The 6,495-nt window shown below is 42.6% G+C and overlaps 1 non-coding gene across 1 annotated transcript; it reads left to right on the top strand.

The window, feature by feature from the left end:
• The first annotated feature begins 5,880 nt into the window (after positions 1-5,880).
• Positions 5,881-5,984, top strand: LOC130954466 (small nucleolar RNA R71). The gene has a single exon (XR_009076311.1). It is a non-coding gene; the product is annotated as a small nucleolar RNA R71 (small nucleolar RNA).
• The last annotated feature ends 511 nt before the right edge of the window (positions 5,985-6,495 follow it).

A 6,495-nucleotide genomic window follows, 5' to 3' on the forward strand; every position in this document is an offset into this window, starting at 1 on the left:
TCCTACAGTCTTCATCCAATCCTTCTTACTCCTTTCCATGGCAAGCTCATGTAGGGTTTCACCGTTGTCAGTGGCTACCTCCCATCCTCTCAGTGAAAACGTTGCCTATGCTCTGTCACAGCATGGGTAATCAGCTGTCGGTTCTCGGTCAGGCCGGAATAAAATCCATCGATTCTTTTGCGTCTGTCACTAACGCCCCGCCTGCTAGGAGTTTGAAGCACGTCACAGTCATTCAATCATTGAATCCTACTCAGAATACCACAGACAAGGTTAGACCTTCCGGATTCTCTTGAATGCCGCCATCAGTTCTCGCCTATACCACGAAGATTCCGGTTAAAGAATCCAAGAGATATTCACTAGAGCCTCGTATGCTTGTAGAACAAGAGTGGTTGTCAGTCACTTTGTTCATGAGTGAGAATGATGATGAGTGTCACGGATCATCACATTCATCAAGTTGAAGAACAAGTGATATCTTGGACAAAGAACAAGCGGAATTGAATAGAAGAACAATAGTAATTACATTAATACTCGAGGTACAGTAGAGCTCCACACCTTAATCTATGGTGTGTAGAAACTCCACCGTTGAAAATACATAAGAACAAGATCTAGGCATGGCCGTGAGGCCAGCCTCCCAGTGATCAAAAGATTCAAAGATCTCCAGATCTCCAGATCTCCAGATGAAAATACAATAGTAAAAGGTCCTACTTATAGAAAACTAGTAGCCTAAGGTGTACAGAGATGAGTAAATGACATAAAAATCCACTTCCGGGCCCACTTGGTGTGTGCTTGGGCTGAGCAATGAAGCATTTTCGTGTAGAGACTCTCCTTGGAGTTAAACGCCAGCTTTTATGCCAGTTTGGGCGTTTAACTCCCATTTAGGTGCCAGTTCCGGCGTTTAACGCTGGAATTTCTGAGGGTGACTTTGAACGCCGGTTTGGGCCATCAAATCTTGGGCAACGTATGGACTATCATATATTGCTGGAAAGCCCAGGATGTCTACTTTCCAACGCCGTTGAGAGCGCGCCAATTGGGCTTCTGTAGCTCCAGAAAATCCACTTCGAGTGTAGGGAGGTCAGAATCCAACAGCATCTGCAGTCCTTTTCAGTCTCTGAATCAGATTTTTGCTCAGGTCCCTCAATTTCAGCCAGAAAATACCTGAAATCACAGAAAAACACACAAACTCATAGTAAAGTCCAGAAAAGTGAATTTTAACTAAAAACTAATAAAAATATACTAAAAACTAACTAAAAGATACTAAAAATATACTAAAAACAATGCCAAAAAGCGTACAAATTATCCGCTCATCACAACACCAAACTTAAATTGTTGCTTGTCCCCAAGCAACTGAAAATCAAATAGGATAAAGAGAAGAGAATATGCAATGAATTCCAAAAACATCTATGAAGATCAGTATTAATTAGATGAGCGGGGCTTTTAGCTTTTTGCCTCTGAATAGTTTTGGCATCTCACTTTATCCTTTGGAATTCAGAATGATTGGCTTCTTTAGGAACTTAGAATCCAGATAGTGTTATTGATTCTCCTAGTTAAGTATGATGATTCTTGAACACAGCTACTTCATGAGTCTTGGCCGTGGCCCAAAGCACTCTGTCTTCCAGTATTACCACTGGATACATACATGCCACAGACACATAATTGAGTGAACCTTTTCAGATTGTGACTCAGCTTTGCTAAAGTCCCCAATTAGAGGTGTCCAGGGTTCTTAAGCACACTCTTATTGCCTTGGATCACAACTTTATTTCTTTCTTTTTCTTCCTTTTTCTCTTTCTTTTTCGTTTTTTTTTTCGCTTGCTTTCTTCTTCTTTTTTTGTATTCACTGCTTTTTCTTGCTTCAAGAATCATTTTTATGATTTTTCAGATCCTCAGTAACATGTCTCCTTTTTCATCATTCTTTCAAGAGCCAACATTCATGAACCACAAATTCAAAAGACATATGCACTGTTCAAGCATACATTCAGAGAACAAAAGTGTTGCCACCACATCAAAATAATTAAACTGCTATAAAATTCAAAATTCATGCAATTCTATTCTTTTTCAATTAAGAACAATCTCTAAGAAAGGTGATGGATTCATAGGACATTCATAACTTTAAGGCATAGACACTAAGACACTAATGATCACAAGACACAAACATAGACAAACATAAAGCACTAAAATTCGAAAAACAGAAAATTAAAGAACAAGGAGATTAAAGAACGGGTCCACCTTAGTGATGGCGGCTTGTTCTTCCTCTTGAAGGTCTTATGGAGTGCTTGAGCTCCTCAATGTCTCTTCCTTGTCTTTGTTGCTCCTCTCTCATGATTCTTTGATCTTCTCTAATTTCATGGAGGAGAATGGAGTGTTCTTGGTGCTCCACCCTTAGTTGTTCCATGTTGAAACTCAATTCTCCTAGGGAGGTGTTTAGTTGCTCCCAATAGTCTTGTGGAGGAAAGTGCATCCCTTGAGGCATCTCAGGGATTTCATGATGAGTGGGGTCTCTTGTGTGCTCCATCCTCTTCTTAGTGATGGGCTTGTCCTCATCAATAGGGGTGTCTCCCTCTATGTCAACTCCAACTGAATAACAGAGGTGACAAATGAGATGAGGGAAGGCTAACCTTGCCAAGGTGGAAGACTTGTCCGCCACCTTGTAGAGTTCTTGAGCTATGACCTCATGAACTTCCACTTCTTCTCCAATCATGATGCTATGAATCATGATGGCTCGGTCTAGAGTAACTTCAGACCGGTTGCTAGTGGGAATGATTGAGCGTTGAATAAACTCCAACCATCCTCTAGCCATGGGCTTGAGGTCATGCCTTCTCAATTGAACCAGCTTCCCTCTTGAATCTCTCTTCCATTGTGCGCCCTCTTCACATATGACTGTGAGGACTTGGTCCAACCTTTGATCAAAGTTGACCCTTCTAGTGTAAGGATGTTCATCTCCTTGCATCATGGGCAAGTTGAATGCTAACCTTACACTTTCCGGGCTAAAACCCAAGTATTTCCCCCGAACCATAGTAAGATAATTCTTTGGATCTGGGTTCACACTTTGATCATGGTTCTTGGTGATCCATGCATTGGCATAGAACTCTTGAACCATCAAGATTCCGACTTGTTGAATGGGGTTGGTAAGGACTTCCCAACCTCTTCTTCGGATCTCATGGCGGATCTCCGGGTATTCACCCTTTTTGAGTGAAAAGGGGACCTCGGGGATCACCTTCTTCAAGGCCACAATTTCATAGAAGTGGTCTTGATGCACCCTTGAGATGAATCTATCTATCTCCCATGACTCGGAGGTGGAAGCTTTTGCCTTCCCTTTCCTCTTTCTAGAGGTTTCTCCGGCCTTGGATGCCATAAATGGTTATGGAAAAACGAAAAAGCAACGCTTTTACCACACCAAACTTAAAAGGTTTGCTCGTCCTCGAGCAAAAGAAGAAAGAGGAGAGTAGAAGAAGAAGAACTGAGAAAGAAGGGAGTGGCTTATGTATTCGGCCAAGGAGGGGGAGAAGTGATGTTTAGGTTGTGTGAAAATGAAGGAGTGAAGAAGGGTATTTATAGGAGGGAGGGGGGGATAGGGTTCGGCCATTATGGGTGGGGTTTTATGAAGGATGGATGTGAGTGGTGAAGAGAAAGATGGGAGTTGATAGGTGAAGGGTTTTTGGGGAAGAGGTATTGAGGTGATTGGTGAATGGGTGAAGAAGAAGAGAGAGAGTAGTGGGTTGGTGGGGATCCTGTGGGGTCCACAGATCCTGTGGTGTCAAGGAAAAGTCATCCCTGCACCAAATGGCATTCAAAATCACGTTTTGAGCCATTTCTGGCGTTAAACGCCGGGCTGATGCCCATTCCTGGCGTTTAACGCCAGGTTCTTGCCCTTTTCTGGCGTTTAACGCCAGTCTGGTACCCCTTTCTGGCGTTAAACGCCCAGAATGGTGCCAGACTGGGCGTTAAACGCCCAACTGCTAGCCTCACTGGCGTTTAAACGCCAGTGGGTTCTTCCTCCAGGGTGTGCTGTTTTTCTTCCTATTTTTCATTCTGTTTTTTGCTTTTTCAATTGATTTTGTGTCTTCTTATGATCATCAACCTACAAAATAAGATAAAATAACAAAGGAAAATATATAAAATATAACATTGGGTTGCCTCCCAACAAGCGCTTCTTTAATGTCAGTAGCTTGACAGAGGGCTCTCATGGAGCCTCACAGATACTCAGAGCAATGTTGGAACCTCCCAACACCAAACTTAGAGTTTGAATGTGGGGGTTCAACACCAAACTTAGAGTTTGGTTGTGGCCTCCCAACACCAAACTTAGAGTTTGACTGTGGGGGCTCTGTTTGACTCTGATTTGAGAGAAGCTCTTCATGCTTCTTCTCCATGGTGACAGAGGGATATCCTTGAGCCTTAAACACAAAGGATTCTTCATTCACTTGAATGATCAGTTCACCTCCATCAACATCAATCACAGCCTTTGCTGTGGCTAGGAAGGGTCTGCCAAGGATGATAGATTCATCCATGCACTTCCCAGTCTCTAGGACTATGAAATCAGTAGGGATGTAATGGTCTTCAATCTTCACCAATACATCCTCTACAAGTCCATGAGCTTGTTTTCTTGAGTTGTCTGCCATCTCTAGTGAGATTCTTGCAGCTTGTACCTCAAAGATCCCTAGCTTCTCCATTACAGAGAGAGGCATGAGGTTTACACTTGACCCTAAGTCACACAGCGCCTTCTTGAAGGTCATGGTGCCTATGGTACAAGGTACTGAAAACTTCCCAGGATCTTGTCTCTTTTGAGGTAATTTCTGCCTAGACAAGTCATCCAGTTCTTTTGTGAGCAAAGGAGGTTCATCCTCCCAAGTCTCATTTCCAAATAACTTGTCATTTAGCCTCATGATTGCTTCAAGGTATTTAACAACTTGCTCTTCAGTGACATACTCATCCTCTTCAGAGGAAGAATACTCATCAGAGCTCATGAAAGGCAGAAGTAAGTCCAATGGAATCTCTATGGTCTCATTTTGAGCCTCAGATTCCCATGGTTCCTCATTAGGGAACTCTGTGGAGGCTAGTGCACGCCCATTGAGGCCTTCCTCAGTGGCGTCCACTTCCTCTCTTTCCTCTCCAGATTCGGCCATGTTTATGGCTTTGCACTCTCCTTTTGGATTTTCTTCTGTATTGCTTGGAAGAGTACTTGGAGGGAGTTCAGTAATTTTCTTGCTCAGCTGTCCCACTTGTGCCTCCAAATTCCTAATGGAGGACCTTGTTTCAGTCATGTAACTTTGAGTGGTTTTGATTAGATCAGAGACCATGGTTGCTAAGTCAGAGGGGTTCTGCTTAGAATTCTCTGTCTGTTGCTGAGAAGATGATGGAAAAGGCTTGCCATTGCTAAACCTGTTTCTTCCACCATTATTGTTATTGAAACCTTGTTGAGGTCTCTCTTGATTCTTCCATGAGAAATTTGGGTGATTTCTCCATGAAGAATTATAGGTGTTTCCATAGGGTTCTCCTAGGTAATTCACCTCTTCCATTGAAGGGTTCTCAGGATCATAAGCTTCTTCTTCAGATGAAGCATCCTTAGTACTGCTTGGTGCATTTTGCATTCTAGACAGACTTTGAGAAATCAAATTGACTTGTTGAGTCAATATCTTGTTCTGAGCCAAAATGGCATTCAGAGTATCAATCTCAAGAACTCCTTTCTTTTGACTTGTCCCATTGTTTACAGGATTTCTTTCAGAAGTGTACATGAATTGGTTATTTGCAACCATTTCAATGAGCTCTTGAGCCTCTGTAGGCGTCTTCTTCAGATGAAGAGATCCTCCAGCAGAGCTATCCAAAGACATCTTGGATAGTTCAGAGAGACCATCATAGAAAATACCTATGATGCTCCATTCAGAAAGCATGTCAGATGGACATTTTCTGATCAATTGTTTGTATCTTTCCCAAGCTTCATAGAAGGATTCACCATCCTTCTGTCTGAAGGTTTGGACTTCCACTCTAAGCTTACTCAATTTTTGAGGTGGAAAGAACTTTGCCAAGAAGGCATTGACTAGCTTTTCCCAAGAGTCCAGGCTTTCTTTAGGTTGAGAGTCCAACCATATTCTAGCTTTGTCTCTTACAGCAAAAGGGAATAGCATCAGTCTGTAGACCTCAGGGTCAACCCCATTAGTCTTGACTGTGTCACAGATTTGCAAGAACTCAGCTAAAAACTGATGAGGATCTTCCAATGGAAGTCCATGGAACTTGCAATTCTGTTGCATTAAAGAAACTAACTGAGGCTTAAGCTCAAAGTTGTTTGCTCCAATGGCAGGGATAGAGATGCTTCTCCCATAGAAGTCGGGAGTAGGTGCAGTAAAGTCACCCAGCACCTTCCTTGCATTGTTGGCATTGTTGTTGTTTTCGGCTGCCATAGGTTCTTCTTCCTTGAAGAATTCAGTCAGGTCCTCAACAGAGAGTTGTGCCTTAGCTTCTCTTAGCTTTCGCTTCAAGGTCCTTTCAGGTTCAGGGTCAGCTTCA

The sequence above is a fragment of the Arachis stenosperma genome, chromosome 1 (assembly GCF_014773155.1).
Source record: "Arachis stenosperma cultivar V10309 chromosome 1, arast.V10309.gnm1.PFL2, whole genome shotgun sequence".
Taxonomy (NCBI): domain Eukaryota; kingdom Viridiplantae; phylum Streptophyta; class Magnoliopsida; order Fabales; family Fabaceae; genus Arachis; species Arachis stenosperma.